Here is a 27712-nt window from a genome sequence, read left to right on the forward strand (position 1 = left end):
ACACTCTCTCCATACACTGGGATCCCAGATCCCACACTCTCTCCATTCACTGACCCCAGATCCCACTCTCTCTCCATTCACTGATCCCAGACACCACACTCTCTCCATACACTGGGATCCCAGATCCCACACTCTCTCCATTCACTGATCCCAGATCCCACACTCTCTCCATTCACTGATCCCAGATCCCACACTCCCTCCATTCACTGACCCCAGATCCCACACTCTCCATTCACTGACCCCAGATCCCACACTCTCTCCATTCACTGACCCCAGATCCCACACACTCCATTCACTGACCCCAGATCCCACACTCTCTCCATTCACTGATCCCAGATCCCACACTCTCTCCATTCACTGATCCCACATCTCAAAATCTCTCCATGCACTGATCACAGATCCCGTACACTATCGATTAACTGATCCAAAATCCCAGACACACCCCATTCACTGGATCCCAGATCCCACACTCTCTCCATTCACTGATCCCAGATCCCACACTCTCTCCATTCACTGATCCCAGATCACACACTCCCTCCGTTCACTGACCCAAGACACCACACTCTCTCCATTCACTGATTCCAGATCCCACACTCCCTCCATTCACTGACCCCAGATCCCACACTCTCTCCATTCACTGATCCCAGACACCATACTCTCTCCATTCACTGACCCCAGATCCCACACTCTCTCCATTCACTGATCCCAGATCACACACTCTCTCCATTCACTGATCCCAGACACCACACTCTCTCCATTCACTGATCCCAGAAACCACACTCTCTCCATTCACTGATACTGGATCCCACACTCTCTCCATTCACTGACCCCAGATCCCACTCTCTCCATTCACTGACCCCAGATCCCACACTGACTCCATTCACTGATCCCAGTTCCCACACTCTCTCCATTCACTAATTCCAGAACCCACACTCTCTCCATTCCCTGATCCCAGACACCACACTCTCTCCATTCACTGATCCCAGATCCCACACTCCCTCCATTCACTGACGCAAGACACCACACTCTCCATTCACTGACCCCAGATCCCACACTCTCTCCATTCACTGACCCCAGATCCCACACTCTCTCCATTCTCTGACCCCAGATCCCACACTCTCTCCATTCACTGATCCCAGACACCACACTCTCTCCATACACTGGGATCCCAGATCCCACACTCTCTCCATTCACTGATCCCAGATCACACACTCTCTCCATTCACTGATCCCAGACACCACACTCTCTCCATTCACTGATCCCAGACACCACACTCTCTCCATACACTGGGATCCCAGATCCCACACTCTCTCCATTCACTGACCCCAGATCCCACACTCTCTCCATTCACTGATCCCAGATACCACACTCTCTCCATACACTGGGATCCCAGATCCCACACTCTCTCCATTCACTGATCCCAGATCCCACACTCTCTCCATTCACTGATCCCAGATCCCACACTCGCTCCATTCACTGACCCCAGATCCCTCACTCTCCATTCACTGACCCCAGATCCCATACTCTCTCCATTCACTGACCCCAGATCCCACACACTCCATTCACTGACCCCACATCCCACACTCTCTCCATTCACTGACCCCAGATCCCACACTCTCTCCATTCACTGACCCCAGATCCCACACTCTCTCCATTCACTGATCCCAGATCCCACACTCTCTCCATTCACTGATCCCACATCTCAAAATCTCTCCATGCACTGATCACAGATCCCGTACACTATCGATTAACTGATCCAAAATCCCAGACACACCCCATTCACTGGATCCCAGATCCCACACTCTCTCCATTCACTGATCCCAGATCCCACACTCTCTCCATTCACTGATCCCACATCTCAAAATCTCTCCATGCACTGATCACAGATCCCGTTCACTATCGATTAACTGATCCAAAATCCCAGACACACCCCATTCACTGGATCCCAGATCCCACACTCTCTCCATTCACTGATCCCAGAAACCACACTCTCTCCATTCACTGATACTGGATCCCACACTCTCTCCATTCACTGACCCCAGATCCCACTCTCTCCATTCACTGACCCCAGATCCCACACTGACTCCATTCACTGATCCCAGTTCCCACACTCTCTCCATTCACTAATTCCAGAACCCACACTCTCTCCATTCCCTGATCCCAGACACCACACTCTCTCCATTCACTGATCCCAGATCCCACACTCCCTCCATTCACTGACCCAAGACACCACACTCTCCATTCACTGACCCCAGATCCCACACTCTCTCCATTCACTGACCCCAGATCCCACACTCTCTCCATTCTCTGACCCCAGATCCCACACTCTCTCCATTCACTGATCCCAGACACCACACTCTCTCCATACACTGGGATCCCAGATCCCACACTCTCTCCATTCACTGATCCCAGATCACACACTCTCTCCATTCACTGATCCCAGACACCACACTCTCTCCATTCACTGATCCCAGACACCACACTCTCTCCATACACTGGGATCCCAGATCCCACACTCTCTCCATTCACTGACCCCAGATCCCACACTCTCTCCATTCACTGATCCCAGATACCACACTCTCTGCATACACTGGGATCCCAGATCCCACACTCTCTCCATTCACTGATCCCAGATCCCACACTCTCTCCATTCACTGATCCCAGATCCCACACTCGCTCCATTCACTGACCCCAGATCCCACACTCTCCATTCACTGACCCCAGATCCCACACTCTCTCCATTCACTGACCCCAGATCCCACACACTCCATTCACTGACCCCACATCCCACACTCTCTCCATTCACTGACCCCAGATCCCACACTCTCTCCATTCACTGACCCCAGATCCCACACTCTCTCCATTCACTGATCCCAGATCCCACACTCTCTCCATTCACTGATCCCACATCTCAAAATCTCTCCATGCACTGATCACAGATCCCGTACACTATCGATTAACTGATCCAAAATCCCAGACACACCCCATTCACTGGATCCCAGATCCCACACTCTCTCCATTCACTGATCCCAGATCCCACACTCTCTCCATTCACTGATCCCAGTTCACACACTCTCTCCATTCACTGATCCCAGACACCACACTCTCTCCATTCACTGATTCCAGATCCCAAACTCCCTCCATTCACTGACCCCAGATCCCACACTCTCCATTCACTGACCCCAGATCCCACACTCGCTACATTCACTGACCCCAGATCCCACACTCACCATTCACTGACCCCAGATCCCACACTGACTCCATACACTGGGATCCCAGATTCCCACTCTCTCTCCATTCACTAATTCCAGAACCCACACTCTCTCCATTCACTGATCCCAGATCCTGAACTGTTTCCATTCACTGATCCCAGATCCCACACTCTCTCCATTAACTGATCCCAGATCCCACACTGACTCCATACACTGGGATCCCAGATCCCACACTCTCTCCATTCACTGATCCCAGACACCATACTCTCTCCATTCACTGACCCCAGATCCCACACTCTCTCCATTCACTGATCCCAGATCACACACTCTCTCCATTCACTGATCCCAGACACCACACTCTCTCCATTCACTGATCCCAGAGCCCACACTCCCTCCATTCACTGACCCAAGACACCACACTCTCTCCATTCACTGATCCCAGATCTCACACTCCCTCCATTCACTGACCCCAGATCCCACACTCTCTATTCACTGACCCCAGATCCTACACTCTCTCCATTCACTGACCCCAGATCCCACACTCTCCATTCACTGACCCCAGATCACACACTGACTCCATACACTGGGATCCCAGATCCCACACTCTCTCCATTCACTGATCCCACATCCTGAACTGTCTCCATTCACTGATCCCAGATCCAACACTCTCTCCATTCACTGATACTGGATCCCACACTCTGTCCATTCACTGACCCCAGATCCCACTCTCTCAATTCACTGACCCCAGATCCCACACTGACTCCATTCACTGATCCCAGTTCCCACACTCTCTCCATTCACTAATTCCAGAACCCACACTCTCTCCATTCACTGATCCCAGACACCACACTCTCTCCATTCACTGATCCCAGATCCCACACTCTCTCCATTCACTGATCCCAGATACCACACTCTCTGCATACACTGGGATCCCAGATCCCACACTCTCTCCATTCACTGATCCCAGATCCCACACTCTCTCCATTCACTGATCCCAGATCCCACACTCGCTCCATTCACTGACCCCAGATCCCACACTCTCCATTCACTGACCCCAGATCCCACACTCTCTCCATTCACTGACCCCAGATCCCACACACTCCATTCACTGACCCCACATCCCACACTCTCTCCATTCACTGACCCCAGATCCCACACTCTCTCCATTCACTGACCCCAGATCCCACACTCTCTCCATTCACTGATCCCAGATCCCACACTCTCTCCATTCACTGATCCCACATCTCAAAATCTCTCCATGCACTGATCACAGATCCCGTACACTATCGATTAACTGATCCAAAATCCCAGACACACCCCATTCACTGGATCCCAGATCCCACACTCTCTCCATTCACTGATCCCAGATCCCACACTCTCTCCATTCACTGATCCCAGTTCACACACTCTCTCCATTCACTGATCCCAGACACCACACTCTCTCCATTCACTGATTCCAGATCCCAAACTCCCTCCATTCACTGACCCCAGATCCCACACTCTCCATTCACTGACCCCAGATCCCACACTCGCTACATTCACTGACCCCAGATCCCACACTCACCATTCACTGACCCCAGATCCCACACTGACTCCATACACTGGGATCCCAGATTCCCACTCTCTCTCCATTCACTAATTCCAGAACCCACACTCTCTCCATTCACTGATCCCAGATCCTGAACTGTTTCCATTCACTGATCCCAGATCCCACACTCTCTCCATTAACTGATCCCAGATCCCACACTGACTCCATACACTGGGATCCCAGATCCCACACTCTCTCCATTCACTGATCCCAGACACCATACTCTCTCCATTCACTGACCCCAGATCCCACACTCTCTCCATTCACTGATCCCAGATCACACACTCTCTCCATTCACTGATCCCAGACACCACACTCTCTCCATTCACTGATCCCAGAGCCCACACTCCCTCCATTCACTGACCCAAGACACCACACTCTCTCCATTCACTGATCCCAGATCTCACACTCCCTCCATTCACTGACCCCAGATCCCACACTCTCTATTCACTGACCCCAGATCCTACACTCTCTCCATTCACTGACCCCAGATCCCACACTCTCCATTCACTGACCCCAGATCACACACTGACTCCATACACTGGGATCCCAGATCCCACACTCTCTCCATTCACTGATCCCACATCCTGAACTGTCTCCATTCACTGATCCCAGATCCAACACTCTCTCCATTCACTGATACTGGATCCCACACTCTGTCCATTCACTGACCCCAGATCCCACTCTCTCAATTCACTGACCCCAGATCCCACACTGACTCCATTCACTGATCCCAGTTCCCACACTCTCTCCATTCACTATTTCCAGAACCCACACTCTCTCCATTCACTGATCCCAGACACCACACTCTCTCCATTCACTGATCCCAGATCCCACACTCCCTCCATTCACTGACCCCAGATCCCACACTCTCTCCATTCACTGACCCCAGATCCCACACACTCCATTCACTGACCACAGATCCCACACTCTCTCCATTCACTGACCCCAGATCCCACACTCTCTCCATTCACTGATCCCAGATCCCACACTCTCTCCATTCACTGACCCCAGATCCCACACTCTCCATTCACTAACCCCAGATCCCACACTCTCTCCATTCACTGACCCCAGATCCCACACTCTCCATTCACTGACCCCAGATCCCACACTGACTCCATACACTGGGATCCCAGATCCCATACTCTCTCGATTCACTGACCCCAGATCCCACACTCTCTCCATGCACTGATCACCGATCCCATACTCTCTCCATTCACTGATCCCAGATCCAACACTCTCTCCATGCACTGATCCCCGATCCCACAATCTCTCCATTCACTGCACCCAGAAACCACACACTCTCCATTCACTGATCCCACATCTCAAAATCGCTCCATGCACTGATCACAGATCCCGCAAACTATCCATTATCTGATCCACAATCCCAGTCACACCCCATTCACTGATCCCAGAACCCAAACTGTCTCCATTCACTGATCCTAGATCCTGAATTGTCTCCATTCACTGGCCCCAGATCCCACACTCTCTCTATTCACTGATCCCCAATCTGACACTCTCTCCATTCACTGACCACAGATCCCACACTCTCTCCATTCACTGGTCCCAGATCCCACACTCTCTCCATTCACTGATCCCAGACACCACACGCTCTCCATTCACTGACCCCAGATCCCACACTCTCTCCATTCACTGACCACAGATCCCACACTCTCTCCATTCACTAATCCCAGATCCCACACATTCTCCATTCACTGACAACAGATCCAACACTCTCTCCATTCACTGGACCCAGATCCCACACTCTCTCCATTAACTGGTCCCAGATCCAACACTCTCTCCATTCACTGATCCCAGATCCCAGACATTCTCCATTCACTGATCCCAGATCCCACACTCTCTCCATTCACTGATCCCAGATCCCACACTGTCTTCATTCACTGACAACAGATCCAACAGTCTCTCCATTCACTGATCCCAGATCCCACACTCTCTCCATTCACGGATCCCGATTCCCACACTCACTCAATTTACTGATCCCCGATCCCACAATCTCTCCATTCACTGCACCCAGAAACCACACACTCTCCATTCACTGATCCAACATCTCAAAATCTCTCCATGCACTGATCACAGATCCCACACACTATCCATTAACTGATCCAAAATCCTAGATACACCCCATTCAATGGATCCCAGACCCAAGCTCTCTCCATTCACTAATCCCTGAAGCAACACACTCTCCATGCACTGATCCCAGATCCCAGACGGTCTTCATGCGCTGGGATCCTAGACCCCACGCTCGCTCCATTCACTAATCCCAGAACCCACACTCTCTCCATTCACTGATCCCAGATCCCACACTCTCTCCATTCACTGGACCCAGATACCACACTCTCTCCATTCACTGATCCCAGATCCCACACTCTCTCCATTCACTGACCCCTGATCCCACAATCTCCATTCACTGACCCCAGATCCCACACTGACTCCATACACTGGGATCCCAGATCCCACACTCTCTCCATTCACTGACCCCAGACACCACACTCTCTCCATGCACTGATCACCGATCCCACACTCTCTCCATTCACTGATCCCAGATCCCACACTCTCTCCATGCACTGATCCCCGATCCCACAATCTCTCCATTCACTGCACCCAGAAACCACACACTCTCCATTCACTGATCCAACATCTCAAAATCTCTCCATGCACTGATCACAGATCCCTCACACTATCCATTAACGGATCCAAAATCCCAGACACACCCCATTCAATGGATCCCAGATCCCACAATCTCCATTCACTGATACCCGATCCCACACATTCTCCATTCACTGACCACAGATCCCACACATTCTCCACTCACTGACCACAGATCCCACACTCTCTCCATTCACTGACCACAGATCCCACACTCTCTCCATTCACTGCTCCCAGATCCCACACTCTCTCCATTCACTGATCCCAGACACCACACGCTCTCCATTCACTGACCCCAGATCCCACACTCTCTCCATTCACTGACCACAGATCCCACACTCTCTCCATTCACTGATCCCCAATCCCATACTCTCTCCATTCACTAATCCCAGATCCCACACACTCTCCATTCTCTGGTCCCAGATCCCACACTCTCTCCATTCACTGATCCCAGACACCACACTCTCTCCATTCACTAATCCCAGATCCCACACATTCTCCATTCACTGACAACAGATCAAACACTCTCTCCATTCACTGGACCCAGATCCCACACTCTCTCCATTAACTGGTCCCAGATCCCACACTCTCTCCATTCACTAATCCCAGATCCCAGACATTCTCCATTCACTGATCCCAGATCCCACACTCTCTCCATTCACTGATCCCAGATCCCACACTGTCTTCATTCACTGACAACAGATCCAACAGTCTCTCCATTCACTGATCCCAGATCCCACACTCTCTCCATTCACGGATCCCGATTCCCACACTCACTCCATTTACTGATCCCCGATCCCACAATCTCTCCATTCACTGCACCCAGAAACCACACACTCTCCATTCACTGATCCAACATCTCAAAATCTCTCCATGCACTGATCACAGATCCCACACACTATCCATTAACTGATCCAAAATCCTAGATACACCCCATTCAATGGATCCCAGACCCAAGCTCTCTCCATTCACTAATCCCTGAAGCAACACTCTCTCCATTCACTGATCCCAGATCCCAGGCGGTCTTCATGCACTGGGATCCTAGACCCCACGCTCGCTCCATTCACTAATCCCAGAACCCCCATCTCTCCATTCACTGATCCCAGATCCCACAGTCTCTCCATTCACTGGACCCAGATACCACACTCTCTCCATTCACTGACCCCAGATCCCACACTCTCTCCATTCACTGTGAACCCTACTCCCACACGCTCTCCATTCACTGTGACCCCGATTCCCACTACCTCTCCATTTACTGTGACCTCTATTCCCACTCTCTCTCTATTCACTGTGACCCCAATTCCCACACTCTCTCGCTTCACATGTGACCTATATTTCCACTGTCTACATTCACAGTGACCCCTATTCCAACTCTGTCTCCATTTACTGTGAGCCCCTATTCCCACACTCTCTTCATTCACTGTGACTCCAAATTCCACCTCTCTCTCCATTTACTGTGACCCCGATTCCCACACTCTCTCCCTTCATAGGTGACCTCTATTCCCACTCTCTCTCCATTCACTGTAACGTCTATTCCCACTCTCTCTCTATTCACTGTGACTCCTATTCCCACTCTCTCCATTCACTGTGACCCCTATTCCCACTCTCTACATTCACATGTGACCTCTATTCCCACTCTCTCTCCATTCACATGTGACCTCTATTCCCACTCTCTCCTCATTCACTGTGACCTCTATTCCCACACTCTCTCTATTCACTGACCTCTATTCCCACTCTCTCTCCATTCACTGTGACCCCGATTCCCACATTCTCTCCATTCACTGTGACCCCTATTCGCACAGTCCCTCCATTCACTGTGAACCCTATTCCCACACTCTCTCCATTCACACTGAAACCTACTCCCACACGCTCTCCATTCACTGTGACCCCTATTCCCACTCTCTCTCAGTTCACTGTGACTCCTATTCCCACTCTCACTCCATTCACTGTGACACCTATTCTCACACTCTCTCCATTCACTGTGACCCCTATTCCCACACTCTCTCCATTCACTCTGACCCCTATTCCCACAATCTCTATTCACTGTGATTCCTATTCCAACTCCCTCTCCATTTACTGTGACCCCTATTCCCAAACACTCTCCCCATTCACCGGGACTCCTATTCCCACACTCTCTCCCTTCACATGTGACCTATATTCCCACTGTCTACATTCACTATGACCCCTATTCCCACTCTCTCACCATTAACTGTGACCCCTATTCCCACACTCTCTACATTCACTGACCTCTATTCCCACTCCCTCTCCATTCACTGTGACCCCTATTCCCACACTCCCTCCATTCACTGAGAACCCTATTCCCACACTCTCTCCATTCACTCTGAACCCTACTCCCACCCGCTCTCCATTCACTGTGACCCCTATTCCCACACTCTCTCCATTCACTGTGACCCCTATTCCCACACTTTCTCCATTCACTGTGACCCCTATTCCCACAATCACCATTCACTGTGATTCCTATTCCAACTCCCTCTCCATTTACTGTGACCCCGATTCCCACACTCTCTACCTTCACATGTGACCTATATTCCCACTCTCTACATTCACTGTGACCCCTATTCCCACTCTCTCTCCATTTACTGTGACCGCTATTCCCACACTCTCTCCATTCACTGTGACCCCCATTTCCCACACTCTCTTCATTCACCGGGACTCCTATTCCCACTATCTCTCCCTTCACATGTGACCTATATTCCCACTGTCTACATTCACTGTGACTCCAAATTCCAACTCTCTCTCCATTTACTGTGACCCCTATTCCCACTCTCTCTCCGTTCACTGTGACCCCTATTCCCACTCTCTCTCCATTCACTGTGAACCCTATTCTCACTCTCTCTGCATTCACTGTGACCCCTATTCCCACTCTCTACATTCACATGTGACCTCTATTCCCACTCCCTCTCCCTTCACGTGTGAACTATATTCCGACTGTCTACATTCACTGTGACCCCTATTCCCACTCTCTCACCATTTACTGTGACCCCTATTCCCACACTCTCTCCATTCACTGTTTCACCTATTCCGACACTCTCTCCATGCACTGATCTCTATTCCCACTCTCTCTCCATTCACTGTGACCTCTATTCCCACACTCTCTCTATTCACTGACCTCTATTCCCACTCTCACTCCATTCACTGTGCCCTCTATTCCAACTCTCTGCATTCACATGTGACCTCCATTCACATGTGACCTCTATTCCCACTCTCTCCCCATTCACTGTGACCTCTATTCCCACACTCTCTCTATTGACTGATCTCTATTCCCACTCTCTCTCCATTCACTGTGACCCTTATTCCCACACTCTCTACATTCACTGACCTCTATTCCCACTCCCTCTCCATTCACTGTGACCCCTATTCCCACACTCTCTCCATTCTTTGTGACCCCTATTCCCACACTTTCTCCATTCACTGTGACCCCTATTCCCACAATCACCATTCACTGTGATTCCTATTCCAATTCCCTCTCCATTTACTGTGACCCCGATTCCCACACTCTCTACCTTCACATGTGACCTAAATTCCCACTCTCTACATTCACTGTGACCCCTATTCCCACTCTCTCTCCATTTACTGTGACCGCTATTCCCACACTCTCTCCATTCACTGTGACCCCCATTTCCCACACTCTCCTCATTCACCGGGACTCCTATTCCCACTCTCTCTCCCTTCACATGTGACCTATATTCCCACTGTCTACATTCACCGTGACTCCAAATTCCAACTCTCTCTCCATTTACTGTGACCCCTATTCCCACTCTCTCTCCGTTCACTGTGACCCCTATTCCCACTCTCTCTCCATTCACTGTGAACCCTATTCTCACTCTCTCTGCATTCACTGTGACCCCTATTCCCACTCTCTACATTCACATGTGACCTCTATTCCCACTCCCTCTCCCTTCACGTGTGAACTATATTCCGACTGTCTACATTCACTGTGACCCCTATTCCCACTCTCTCACCATTTACTGTGACCCCTATTCCCACACTCTCTCCATTCACTGTTTCACCTATTCCGACACTCTCTCCATGCACTGACCTCTATTCCCACTCTCTCTCCATTCACTGTGACCTCTATTCCCACACTCTCTCTATTCACTGACCTCTATTCCCACTCTCACTCCATTCACTGTGCCCTCTATTCCAACTCTCTGCATTCACATGTGACCTCCATTCACATGTGACCTCTATTCCCACTCTCTCCCCATTCACTGTGACCTCTATTCCCACACTCTCTCTATTGACTGATCTCTATTCCCACTCTCTCTCCATTCACTGTGACCCTTATTCCCACACTCTCTACATTCACTGTGACCCCTATTCCCACACTCTCTCCATTCACTGTGAACCCTACTCCCACACGCTCTCCATTCACTGTGATCCCTATTCCCACTCCCTCTCCCTTTACTGTGACCTCTATTCCCACTCTCTCTCTATTCACTGTGACCCCGATTCCCACACTCTCTCGCTTCACATGTGACCTATATTCCCACTGTCTACATTCACTGTGACCCCTATTCCAACTCTCTCTCCATTTACTGTGAGCCCCTATTCCCACACTCTCTTCATTCACTGTGACTCCAAATTCCACCTCTCTCTCCATTTACTGTGACCCCGATTCCCACACTCTCTCCCTTCATAGGTGACCTCTATTCCCACTCTCTCTCTATTCACTGTGACTCCTATTCCCACTCTCTCCATTCACTGTGACCCCTATTCCCACTCTCTACATTCACATGTGACCTCTATTCCCACTCTCTCTCCATTCACATGTGACCTCTATTCCCACACTCTCTCCATTCACTGGGACCCCTATACCCACACTCTCTCCATTCACAGTGACCCCTATTCCCACACTTTCTCCATTCACTGTGATCGCTATTCCCACAATCACCATTCACTGTGACTCCTTTTCCCACTCTCACTCCATTCACTGTGACCCCTATTCCCACACTCTCTCCATTCACTCTGACCCCTATTCCCACACTCTCTCCCTTCACATGTGACCTATATTCCCACTGTCTACATTCACTGTGACCCCTATTCCCACTCTCTCACCATTAACTGTGACCCCGATTCCCACTCTCTCACCATTCACTGTGACGTCTATTCCCACTCTCTCTCCTTTCACTGTAACCCCGATTCCCACACTCTCTCCATTCACTGTGACCCCTATTCCCACACTCTCTCCATTCACTCTGAACCCTACTCCCACCCGCTCTCCATTCACTGTGACACCTATTCCCACACTTTCTCCATTCACTGTGACCCCTCCCACAATCACCATTCACTGTGATTCCTATTCCCACTCTCTCTCCATTCACTGTGACCCCGATTCCCACATTCTCTCCATTCACTGTGACCCCTATTCGCACAGTCCCTCCATTCACTGTGAACCCTATTCCCACACTCTCTCCATTCACTCTGAAACCTACTCCCACACGCTCTCCATTCACTGTGACCCCTATTCCCACTCTCTCTCAGTTCACTGTGACTCCTATTCCCACTCTCATTCCATTCACTGTGACACCTATTCCCACACTCTCTCCATTCACTGTGACCCCTATTCCCACAATCTCTATTCACTGTGATTCCTATTCCAACCCTCTCCATTTACTGTGACCCCTATTCCCAAACACTCTCCCCATTCACCGGGACTCCTATTCCCACACTCTCTCCCTTCACATGTGACCTATATTCCCACTGTCTACATTCACTGTGACCCCTATTCCCACTCTCTCACCATTAACTGTGACCCCTATTCCCACACTCTCTACATTCACTGACCTCTATTCCCACTCCCTCTCCATTCACTGTGACCCCTATTCCCACACTCCCTCCATTCACTGAGAACCCTATTCCCACACTCTCTCCATTCACTCTGAACCCTACTCCCACCCGCTCTCCATTCACTGTGACCCCTATTCCCACACTCTCTCCATTCACTGTGACCCCTATTCCCACACTTTCTCCATTCACTGTGACCCCTATTCCCACAATCACCATTCACTGTGATTCCTATTCCAACTCCCTCTCCATTTACTGTGACCCCGATTCCCACACTCTCTACCTTCACATGTGACCTATATTCCCACTCTCTACATTCACTGTGACCCCTATTCCCACTCTCTCTCCATTTACTGTGACCGCTATTCCCACACTCTCTCTATTGACTGATCTCTATTCCCACTCTCTCTCCATTCACTGTGACCCTTATTCCCACACTCTCTACATTCACTGACCTCTATTCCCACTCCCTCTCCATTCACTGTGACCCCTATTCCAACACTCTCTCCATTCACTGTGACCCCTATTCCCACACTTTCTCCAATCACTGTGACCCCTATTCCCACAATCACCATTCACTGTGATTCCTATTCCAACTCCCTCTCCATTTACTGTGACCCCGATTCCCACACTCTCTACCTTCACATGTGACCTATATTCCCACTCTCTACATTCACTGTGACCCCTATTCCCACTCTCTCTCCATTTACTGTGACCGCTATTCCCACACTCTCTCCATTCACTGTGACCCCCATTTCCCACACTCTCTTCATTCACCGGGACTCCTATTCCCACTATCTCTCCCTTCACATGTGACCTATATTCCCACTGTCTACATTCATTGTGACTCCAAATTCCAACTCTCTCTCCATTTACTGTGACCCCTATTCCCACTCTCTCTCCGTTCACTGTGACCCCTATTCCCACTCTCTCTCCATTCACTGTGAACCCTATTCTCACTCTCTCTGCATTCACTGTGACCCCTATTCCCACTCTCTACATTCACATGTGACCTCTATTCCCACTCCCTCTCCCTTCACGTGTGAACTATATTCCGACTGTCTACATTCACTGTGACCCCTATTCCCACTCTCTCACCATTTACTGTGACCCCTATTCCCACACTCTCTCCATTCACTGTTTCACCTATTCCGACACTCTCTCCATGCACTGACCTCTATTCCCACTCTCTCTCCATTCACTGTGACCTCTATTCCCACACTCTCTCTATTCACTGACCTCTATTCCCACTCTCACTCCATTCACTGTGCCCTCTATTCCAACTCTCTGCATTCACATGTGACCTCCATTCACATGTGACCTCTATTCCCACTCTCTCCCCATTCACTGTGACCTCTATTCCCACACTCTCTCTATTGACTGATCTCTATTCCCGCTCTCTCTCCATTCACTGTGACCCTTATTCCCACACTCTCTACATTCACTGACCTCTATTCCCACTCCCTCTCCATTCACTGTGACCCCTATTCCCACACTCTCTCCATTCACTGTGACCCCTATTCCCACACTTTCTCCATTCACTGTGACCCCTATTCCCACAATCACCATTCACTGTGATTCCTATTCCAACTCCCTCTCCATTTACTGTGACCCCGATTCCCACACTCTCTACCTTCACATGTGACCTATATTCCCACTCTCTACATTCACTGTGACCCCTATTCTCACTCTCTCTGCATTCACTGTGACCCCTATTCCCACTCTCTACATTCACATGTGACCTCTATTCCCACTCCCTCTCCCTTCACGTGTGAACTATATTCCGACTGTCTACATTCACTGTGACCCCTATTCCCACTCTCTCTCCATTTACTGTGACCGCTATTCCCACACTCTCTCCATTCACTGTGACCCCCATTTCCCACACTCTCCTCATTCACCGGGACTCCTATTCCCACTCTCTCTCCCTTCACATGTGACCTATATTCCCACTGTCTACATTCACCGTGACTCCAAATTCCAACTCTCTCTCCATTTACTGTGACCCCTATTCCCACTCTCTCTCCGTTCACTGTGACCCCTATTCCCACTCTCTCTCCATTCACTGTGAACCCTATTCTCACTCTCTCTGCATTCACTGTGACCCCTATTCCCACTCTCTACATTCACATGTGACCTCTATTCCCACTCCCTCTCCCTTCACGTGTGAACTATATTCCGACTGTCTACATTCACTGTGACCCCTATTCCCACTCTCTCACCATTTACTGTGACCCCTATTCCCACACTCTCTCCATTCACTGTTTCACCTATTCCGACACTCTCTCCATGCACTGACCTCTATTCCCACTCTCTCTCCATTCACTGTGACCTCTATTCCCACACTCTCTCTATTCACTGACCTCTATTCCCACTCTCACTCCATTCACTGTGCCCTCTATTCCAACTCTCTGCATTCACATGTGACCTCCATTCACATGTGACCTCTATTCCCACTCTCTCCCCATTCACTGTGACCTCTATTCCCACACTCTCTCTATTGACTGATCTCTATTCCCACTCTCTCTCCATTCACTGTGACCCTTATTCCCACACTCTCTACATTCACTGTGACCCCTATTCCCACACTCTCTCCATTCACTGTGAACCCTACTCCCACACGCTCTCCATTCACTGTGATCCCTATTCCCACTCCCTCTCCATTTACTGTGACCTCTATTCCCACTCTCTCTCTATTCACTGTGACCCCGATTCCCACACTCTCTCGCTTCACATGTGACCTATATTCCCACTGTCTACATTCACTGTGACCCCTATTCCAACTCTCTCTCCATTTACTGTGAGCCCCTATTCCCACACTCTCTTCATTCACTGTGACTCCAAATTCCACCTCTCTCTCCATTTACTGTGACCCCGATTCCCACACTCTCTCCCTTCATAGGTGACCTCTATTCCCACTCTCTCTCTATTCACTGTGACTCCTATTCCCACTCTCTCCATTCACTGTGACCCCTATTCCCACTCTCTACATTCACATGTGACCTCTATTCCCACTCTCTCTCCATTCACATGTGACCTCTATTCCCACACTCTCTCCATTCACTGGGACCCCTATACCCACACTCTCTCCATTCACAGTGACCCCTATTCCCACACTTTCTCCATTCACTGTGATCGCTATTCCCACAATCACCATTCACTGTGACTCCTTTTCCCACTCTCACTCCATTCACTGTGACCCCTATTCCCACACTCTCTCCATTCACTCTGACCCCTATTCCCACACTCTCTCCCTTCACATGTGACCTATATTCCCACTGTCTACATTCACTGTGACCCCTATTCCCACTCTCTCACCATTAACTGTGACCCCGATTCCCACTCTCTCACCATTCACTGTGACGTCTATTCCCACTCTCTCTCCTTTCACTGTAACCCCGATTCCCACACTCTCTCCATTCACTGTGACCCCTATTCCCACACTCTCTCCATTCACTCTGAACCCTACTCCCACCCGCTCTCCATTCACTGTGACACCTATTCCCACACTTTCTCCATTCACTGTGACCCCTCCCACAATCACCATTCACTGTGATTCCTATTCCCACTCTCTCTCCATTCACTGTGACCCCGATTCCCACATTCTCTCCATTCACTGTGACCCCTATTCGCACAGTCCCTCCATTCACTGTGAACCCTATTCCCACACTCTCTCCATTCACTCTGAAACCTACTCCCACACGCTCTCCATTCACTGTGACCCCTATTCCCACTCTCTCTCAGTTCACTGTGACTCCTATTCCCACTCTCACTCCATTCACTGTGACACCTATTCCCACACTCTCTCCATTCACTGTGACCCCTATTCCCACAATCTCTATTCACTGTGATTCCTATTCCAACCCTCTCCATTTACTGTGACCCCTATTCCCAAACACTCTCCCCATTCACCGGGACTCCTATTCCCACACTCTCTCCCTTCACATGTGACCTATATTCCCACTGTCTACATTCACTGTGACCCCTATTCCCACTCTCTCACCATTAACTGTGACCCCTATTCCCACACTCTCTACATTCACTGACCTCTATTCCCACTCCCTCTCCATTCACTGTGACCCCTATTCCCACACTCCCTCCATTCACTGAGAACCCTATTCCCACACTCTCTCCATTCACTCTGAACCCTACTCCCACCCGCTCTCCATTCACTGTGACCCCTATTCCCACACTCTCTCCATTCACTGTGACCCCTATTCCCACACTTTCTCCATTCACTGTGACCCCTATTCCCACAATCACCATTCACTGTGATTCCTATTCCAACTCCCTCTCCATTTACTGTGACCCCGATTCCCACACTCTCTACCTTCACATGTGACCTATATTCCCACTCTCTACATTCACTGTGACCCCTATTCCCACTCTCTCTCCATTTACTGTGACCGCTATTCCCACACTCTCTCCATTCACTGTGACCCCCATTTCCCACACTCTCTTCATTCACCGGGACTCCTATTCCCACTATCTCTCCCTTCACATGTGACCTATATTCCCACTGTCTACATTCACTGTGACTCCAAATTCCAACTCTCTCTCCATTTACTGTGACCCCTATTCCCACTCTCTCTCCGTTCACTGTGACCCCTATTCCCACTCTCTCTCCATTCACTGTGAACCCTATTCTCACTCTCTCTGCATTCACTGTGACCCCTATTCCCACTCTCTACATTCACATGTGACCTCTATTCCCACTCCCTCTCCCTTCACGTGTGAACTATATTCCGACTGTCTACATTCACTGTGACCCCTATTCCCACTCTCTCACCATTTACTGTGACCCCTATTCCCACACTCTCTCCATTCACTGTTTCACCTATTCCGACACTCTCTCCATGCACTGACCTCTATTCCCACTCTCTCTCCATTCACTGTGACCTCTATTCCCACACTCTCTCTATTCACTGACCTCTATTCCCACTCTCACTCCATTCACTGTGCCCTCTATTCCAACTCTCTGCATTCACATGTGACCTCCATTCACATGTGACCTCTATTCCCACTCTCTCCCCATTCACTGTGACCTCTATTCCCACACTCTCTCTATTGACTGATCTCTATTCCCACTCTCTCTCCATTCACTGTGACCCTTATTCCCACACTCTCTACATTCACTGACCTCTATTCCCACTCCCTCTCCATTCACTGTGACCCCTATTCCCACACTCTCTCCATTCACTGTGACCCCTATTCCCACACTTTCTCCAATCACTGTGACCCCTATTCCCACAATCACCATTCACTGTGATTCCTATTCCAACTCCCTCTCCATTTACTGTGACCCCGATTCCCACACTCTCTACCTTCACATGTGACCTATATTCCAACTCTCTGCATTCACATGTGACCTCCATTCACATGTGACCTCTATTCCCACTCTCTCCCCATTCACTGTGACCTCTATTCCCACACTCTCTCTATTGACTGATCTCTATTCCCACTCTCTCTCCATTCACTGTGACCCTTATTCCCACACTCTCTACATTCACTGACCTCTATTCCCACTCCCTCTCCATTCACTGTGACCCCTATTCCCACACTCTCTCCATTCACTGTGACCCCTATTCCCACACTTTCTCCATTTACTGTGACCCCGATTCCCACACTCTCTACCTTCACATGTGACCTATATTCCCACTCTCTACATTCACTGTGACCCCTATTCCCACTCTCTCTCCATTTACTGTGACCGCTATTCCCACACTCTCTCCATTCACTGTGACCCCCATTTCCCACACTCTCTTCATTCACCGGGACTCCTATTCCCACTATCTCTCCCTTCACATGTGACCTATATTCCCACTGTCTACATTCACTGTGACTCCAAATTCCAACTCTCTCTCCATTTACTGTGACCCCTATTCCCACTCTCTCTCCGTTCACTGTGACCCCTATTCCCACTCTCTCTCCATTCACTGTGAACCCTATTCTCACTCTCTCTGCATTCACTGTGACCCCTATTCCCACTCTCTACATTCACATGTGACCTCTATTCCCACTCCCTCTCCCTTCACGTGTGAACTATATTCCGACTGTCTACATTCACTGTGACCCCTATTCCCACTCTCTCACCATTTACTGTGACCCCGATTCCCACACTCTCTCCATTCACTGTTTCACCTATTCCGACACTCTCTCCATGCACTGACCTCTATTCCCACTCTCTCTCCATTCACTGTGACCTCTATTCCCACACTCTCTCTATTCACTGACCTCTATTCCCACTCTCACTCCATTCACTGTGCCCTCTATTCCAACTCTCTGCATTCACATGTGACCTCCATTCACATGTGACCTCTTTTCCCACTCTCTCCCCATTCACTGTGACCTCTATTCCCACACTCTCTCTATTGACTGATCTCTATTCCCACTCTCTCTCCATTCACTGTGACCCTTATTCCCACACTCTCTACATTCACTGACCTCTATTCCCACTCCCTCTCCATTCACTGTGACCCCTATTCCCACACTCTCTCCATTCACTGTGACCCCTAATCCCACACTTTCTCCATTCACTGTGACCCCTATTCCCACAATCACCATTCACTGTGATTCCTATTCCAACTCCCTCTCCATTTACTGTGACCCCGATTCCCACACTCTCTACCTTCACATGTGACCTATATTCCCACTCTCTACATTCACTGTGACCCCTATTCTCACTCTCTCTGCATTCACTGTGACCCCTATTCCCACTCTCTACATTCACATGTGACCTCTATTCCCACTCCCTCTCCCTTCACGTGTGAACTATATTCCGACTGTCTACATTCACTGTGACCCCAATTCCCACTCTCTCTCCATTTACTGTGACCGCTATTCCCACACTCTCTCCATTCACTGTGACCCCCATTTCCCACACTCTCCTCATTCACCGGGACTCCTATTCCCACTCTCTCTCCCTTCACATGTGACCTATATTCCCACTGTCTACATTCACCGTGACTCCAAATTCCAACTCTCTCTCCATTTACTGTGACCCCTATTCCCACTCTCTCTCCGTTCACTGTGACCCCTATTCCCACTCTCTCTCCATTCACTGTGAACCCTATTCTCACTCTCTCTGCATTCACTGTGACCCCTATTCCCACTCTCTACATTCACATGTGACCTCTATTCCCACTCCCTCTCCCTTCACGTGTGAACTATATTCCGACTGTCTACATTCACTGTGACCCCTATTCCCACTCTCTCACCATTTACTGTGACCCCTATTCCCACACTCTCTCCATTCACTGTTTCTCCTATTCCGACACTCTCTCCATGCACTGACCTCTATTCCCACTCTCTCTCCATTCACTGTGACCTCTATTCCCACACTCTCTCTATTCACTGACCTCTATTCCCACTCTCACTCCATTCACTGTGCCCTCTATTCCAACTCTCTGCATTCACATGTGACCTCCATTCACATGTGACCTCTATTCCCACTCTCTCCCCATTCACTGTGACCTCTATTCCCACACTCTCTCTATTGACTGATCTCTATTCCCACTCTCTCTCCATTCACTGTGACCCTTATTCCCACACTCTCTACATTCACTGTGACCCCTATTCCCACACTCTCTCCATTCACTGTGATCCCTATTCCCACTCCCTCTCCATTTACTGTGACCTCTATTCCCACTCTCTCTCTATTCACTGTGACCCCGATTCCCACACTCTCTCGCTTCACATGTGACCTATATTCCCACTGTCTACATTCACTGTGACCCCTATTCCAACTCTCTCCCCATTTACTGTGAGCCCCTATTCCCACACTCTCTTCATTCACTGTGACTCCAAATTCCACCTCTCTCTCCATTTACTGTGACCCCGATTCCCACACTCTCTCCCTTCATAGGTGACCTCTATTCCCACTCTCTCTCTATTCACTGTGACTCCTATTCCCACTCTCTCCATTCACTGTGACCCCTATTCCCACTCTCTACATTCACATGTGACCTCTATTCCCACTCTCTCTCCATTCACATGTGACCTCTATTCCCACACTCTCTCCATTCACTGTGACCCCTATTCCCACACTTTCTCCATTCTCTGTGATCGCTATTCCCACAATCACCATTCACTGTGACTCCTTTTCCCACTCTCACTCCCTTCACTGTGACCCCTATTCCCACACTCTCTCCATTCACTCTGACCCCTATTCCCACACTCTCTCCCTTCACATGTGACCTATATTCCCACTGTCTACATTCACTGTGACCCCTATTCCCACTCTCTCACCATTAACTGTGACCCCGATTCCCACTCTCTCACCATTCACTGTGACGTCTATTCCCACTCTCTCTCCTTTCACTGTAACCCCGATTCCCACACTCTCTCCATTCACTGTGACCCCTATTCCCACACTCTCTCCATTCACTCTGAACCCTACTCCCACCCGCTCTCCATTCACTGTGACACCTATTCCCACACTCTCTCCATTCACTGTGACCCCTATTCCCACACTTTCTCCATTCACTGTGACCCCTCCCACAATCACCATTCACTGTGATTCCTATTCCAACTCCCTCTCCATTTACTGTGACCCCGATTCCCACACTCTCTACCTTCACATGTGACGTATATTCCCACTCTCTACATTCACTGTGACCCCTATTCCCACGCTCTCTCCATTTACTGTGACCCCTATTCCCACACTCTCTCCATTCACTGTGACTCCTATTCCAACTCTCTCTCCGTTCACTGTGACTCCTATTCCCACTCTCTCTCCGTTCACTGTGAACCCTATTCCCACACTCTCTCCATTCACTGTGACCCCGATTCCCACACTCTCTCCCTTCACATGTGACCTATATTCCCACTGTCTACATTCACTGTGACCCCTATTCCAACTCTCTCTCCATTTACTGTGAGCCCCTATTCCCACACTGTCTCCATTCACTGTGACTCCAAATTCCAACTCTCTCTCCATTTACTGTGAGCCCCTATTCCCACACTCTCTCCATTCACTGTGACTCCAAATTCCAACTCTCTCTCCATTTACTGTGAGCCCCTATTCCCACACTCTCTCCATTCACTGTGACTCCAAATTCCAACTCTCTCTCCATTTACTGTGAGCCCCTATTCCCACACTCTCTCCATTCACTGTGACTCCAAATTCCAACTCTCTCTCCATTTACTGTGAGCCCCTATTCCCACACTCTCTTCATTCACTGTGACTCCAAATTCCACCTCTCTCTCCATTTACTGTGACCCCGATTCCCACACTCTCTCCCTTCATAGGTGACCTCTATTCCCACTCTCTCTCCATTCACTGTGACCTCTATTCCCACTCTCTCTCTATTCACTGTGACTCCTATTCCCACTCTCTCCATTCACTGTGACCCCTATTCCCACTCTCTACATTCACATGTGACCTCTATTCCCACTCTCTCTCCATTCACATGTGACCTCTATTCCCACACTCTCTCCATTCACTGGGACCCCTATACCCACACTCTCTCCATTCACAGTGACCCCTATTCCCACACTTTCTCCATTCACTGTGATCGCGATTCCCACAATCACCATTCACTGTGACCCCGATTCCCACACTCTCTACCTTCACATGTGACCTATATTCCCACTCTCTACATTCACAGTGACCCCTATTCTCACTCTCTCTGCATTCACTGTGACCCCTATTCCCACTCTCTACATTCACATGTGACCTCTATTCCCACTCCCTCTCCCTTCACGTGTGAACTATATTCCGACTGTCTACATTCACTGTGACCCCTATTCCCACTCTCTCTCCATTTACTGTGACCGCTATTCCCACACTCTCTCCATTCACTGTGACCCCCATTTCCCACACTCTCCTCATTCACCGGGACTCCTATTCCCACTCTCTCTCCCTTCACATGTGACATATATTCCCACTGTCTACATTCACCGTGACTCCAAATTCCAACTCTCTCTCCATTTACTGTGACCCCTATTCCCACTCTCTCTCCGTTCACTGTGACCCCTATTCCCACTCTCTCTCCATTCACTGTGAACCCTATTCTCACTCTCTCTGCATTCACTGTGACCCCTATTCCCACTCTCTACATTCACATGTGACCTCTATTCCCACTCCCTCTCCCTTCACGTGTGAACTATATTCCGACTGTCTACATTCACTGTGACCCCTATTCCCACTCTCTCACCATTTATTGTGACCCCTATTCCCACACTCTCTCCATTCACTGTTTCTCCTATTCCGACACTCTCTCCATGCACTGACCTCTATTCCCACTCTCTCTCCATTCACTGTGACCTCTATTCCCACACTCTCTCTATTCACTGACCTCTATTCCCACTCTCACTCCATTCACTGTGCCCTCTATTCCAACTCTCTGCATTCACATGTGACCTCCATTCACATGTGACCTCTATTCCCACTCTCTCCCCATTCACTGTGACCTCTATTCCCACACTCTCTCTATTGACTGATCTCTATTCCCACTCTCTCTCCATTCACTGTGACCCTTATTCCCACACTCTCTACATTCACTGTGACCCCTATTCCCACACTCTCTCCATTCACTGTGATCCCTATTCCCACTCCCTCTCCATTTACTGTGACCTCTATTCCCACTCTCTCTCTATTCACTGTGAGCCCCTATTCCCACACTCTCTTCATTCACTGTGACTCCAAATTCCACCTCTCTCTCCATTTACTGTGACCCCGATTCCCACACTCTCTCCCTTCATAGGTGACCTCTATTCCCACTCTCTCTCTATTCACTGTGACTCCTATTCCCACTCTCTCCATTCACTGTGACCCCTATTCCCACTCTCTACATTCACATGTGACCTCTATTCCCACTCTCTCTCCATTCACATGTGACCTCTATTCCCACACTCTCTCCATTCACTGTGACCCCTATTCCCACACTTTCTCCATTCTCTGTGATCGCTATTCCCACAATCACCATTCACTGTGACTCCTTTTCCCACTCTCACTCCCTTCACTGTGACCCCTATTCCCACACTCTCTCCATTCACTCTGACCCCTATTCCCACACTCTCTCCCTTCACATGTGACCTATATTCCCACTGTCTACATTCACTGTGACCCCTATTCCCACTCTCTCACCATTAACTGTGACCCCGATTCCCACTCTCTCACCATTCACTGTGACGTCTATTCCCACTCTCTCTCCTTTCACTGTAACCCCGATTCCCACACTCTCTCCATTCACTGTGACCCCTATTCCCACACTCTCTCCATTCACTCTGAACCCTACTCCCACCCGCTCTCCATTCACTGTGACACCTATTCCCACACTCTCTCCATTCACTGTGACCCCTATTCCCACACTTTCTCCATTCACTGTGACCCCTCCCACAATCACCATTCACTGTGATTCCTATTCCAACTCCCTCTCCATTTACTGTGACCCCGATTCCCACACTCTCTACCTTCACATGTGACGTATATTCCCACTCTCTACATTCACTGTGACCCCTATACCCACACTCTCTCCATTCACAGTGACCCCTATTCCCACACTTTCTCCATTCACTGTGATCGCGATTCCCACAATCACCATTCACTGTGACCCCGATTCCCACACTCTCTACCTTCACATGTGACCTATATTCCCACTCTCTACATTCACTGTGACCCCTATTCTCACTCTCTCTGCATTCACTGTGACTCCAAATTCCAACTCTCTCTCCATTTACTGTGAGCCCCTATTCCCACACTCTCTTCATTCACTGTGACTCCAAATTCCACCTCTCTCTCCATTTACTGTGACCCCGATTCCCACACTCTCTCCCTTCATAGGTGACCTCTATTCCCACTCTCTCTCCATTCACTGTGACCTCTATTCCCACTCTCTCTCCTTTCACTGTAACCCCGATTCCCACACTCTCTCCATTCACTGTGACCCCTATTCCCACACTCTCTCCATTCACTCTGAACCCTACTCCCACCCGCTCTCCATTCACTGTGACACCTATTCCCACACTCTCTCCATTCACTGGGACCCCTATACCCACACTCTCTCCATTCACAGTGACCCCTATTCCCACACTTTCTCCATTCACTGTGATCGCGATTCCCACAATCACCATTCACTGTGACCCCGATTCCCACACTCTCTACCTTCACATGTGACCTATATTCCCACTCTCTACATTCACTGTGACCCCTATTCTCACTCTCTCTGCATTCACTGTGACCCCTATTCCCACTCTCTACATTCACATGTGACCTCTATTCCCACTCCCTCTCCCTTCACGTGTGAACTATATTCCGACTGTCTACATTCACTGTGACCCCTATTCCCACTCTCTCTCCATTTACTGTGACCGCTATTCCCACACTCTCTCCATTCACTGTGACCCCCATTTCCCACACTCTCCTCATTCACCGGGACTCCTATTCCCACTCTCTCTCCCTTCACATGTGACCTATATTCCCACTGTCTACATTCACCGTGACTCCAAATTCCAACTCTCTCTCCATTTACTGTGACCCCTATTCCCACTCTCTCTCCGTTCACTGTGACCCCTATTCCCACTCTCTCTCCATTCACTGTGAACCCTATTCTCACTCTCTCTGCATTCACTGTGACCCCTATTCCCACTCTCTACATTCACATGTGACCTCTATTCCCACTCCCTCTCCCTTCACGTGTGAACTATATTCCGACTGTCTACATTCACTGTGACCCCTATTCCCACTCTCTCACCATTTACTGTGACCCCTATTCCCACACTCTCTCCATTCACTGTTTCTCCTATTCCGACACTCTCTCCATGCACTGACCTCTATTCCCACTCTCTCTCCATTCACTGTGACCTCTATTCCCACACTCTCTCTATTCACTGACCTCTATTCCCACTCTCACTCCATTCACTGTGCCCTCTATTCCAACTCTCTGCATTCACATGTGACCTCCATTCACATGTGACCTCTATTCCCACTCTCTCCCCATTCACTGTGACCTCTATTCCCACACTCTCTCTATTGACTGATCTCTATTCCCACTCTCTCTCCATTCACTGTGACCCTTATTCCCACACTCTCTACATTCACTGTGACCCCTATTCCCACACTCTCTCCATTCACTGTGATCCCTATTCCCACTCCCTCTCCATTTACTGTGACCTCTATTCCCACTCTCTCTCTATTCACTGTGACCCCGATTCCCACACTCTCTCGCTTCACATGTGACCTATATTCCCACTGTCTACATTCACTGTGACCCCTATTCCAACTCTCTCCCCATTTACTGTGAGCCCCTATTCCCACACTCTCTTCATTCACTGTGACTCCAAATTCCACCTCTCTCTCCATTTACTGTGACCCCGATTCCCACACTCTCTCCCTTCATAGGTGACCTCTATTCCCACTCTCTCTCTATTCACTGTGACTCCTATTCCCACTCTCTCCATTCACTGTGACCCCTATTCCCACTCTCTACATTCACATGTGACCTCTATTCCCACTCTCTCTCCATTCACATGTGACCTCTATTCCCACACTCTCTCCATTCACTGTGACCCCTATTCCCACACTTTCTCCATTCTCTGTGATCGCTATTCCCACAATCACCATTCACTGTGACTCCTTTTCCCACTCTCACTCCCTTCACTGTGACCCCTATTCCCACACTCTCTCCATTCACTCTGACCCCTATTCCCACACTCTCTCCCTTCACATGTGACCTATATTCCCACTGTCTACATTCACTGTGACCCCTATTCCCACTCTCTCACCATTAACTGTGACCCCGATTCCCACTCTCTCACCATTCACTGTGACGTCTATTCCCACTCTCTCTCCTTTCACTGTAACCCCGATTCCCACACTCTCTCCATTCACTGTGACCCCTATTCCCACACTCTCTCCATTCACTCTGAACCCTACTCCCACCCGCTCTCCATTCACTGTGACACCTATTCCCACACTCTCTCCATTCACTGTGACCCCTATTCCCACACTTTCTCCATTCACTGTGACCCCTCCCACAATCACCATTCACTGTGATTCCTATTCCAACTCCCTCTCCATTTACTGTGACCCCGATTCCCACACTCTCTACCTTCACATGTGACGTATATTCCCACTCTCTACATTCACTGTGACCCCTATTCCCACGCTCTCTCCATTTACTGTGACCCCTATTCCCACACTCTCTCCATTCACTGTGACTCCTATTCCAACTCTCTCTCCGTTCACTGTGACTCCTATTCCCACTCTCTCTCCGTTCACTGTGAACCCTATTCCCACACTCTCTCCATTCACTGTGACCCCGATTCCCACACTCTCTCCCTTCACATGTGACCTATATTCCCACTGTCTACATTCACTGTGACCCCTATTCCAACTCTCTCTCCATTTACTGTGAGCCCCTATTCCCACACTGTCTCCATTCACTGTGACTCCAAATTCCAACTCTCTCTCCATTTACTGTGAGCCCCTATTCCC

Source organism: Hypanus sabinus, chromosome 21, assembly GCF_030144855.1.
Source record: "Hypanus sabinus isolate sHypSab1 chromosome 21, sHypSab1.hap1, whole genome shotgun sequence".
Classification (NCBI taxonomy): Eukaryota; Metazoa; Chordata; class Chondrichthyes; order Myliobatiformes; family Dasyatidae; genus Hypanus; species Hypanus sabinus.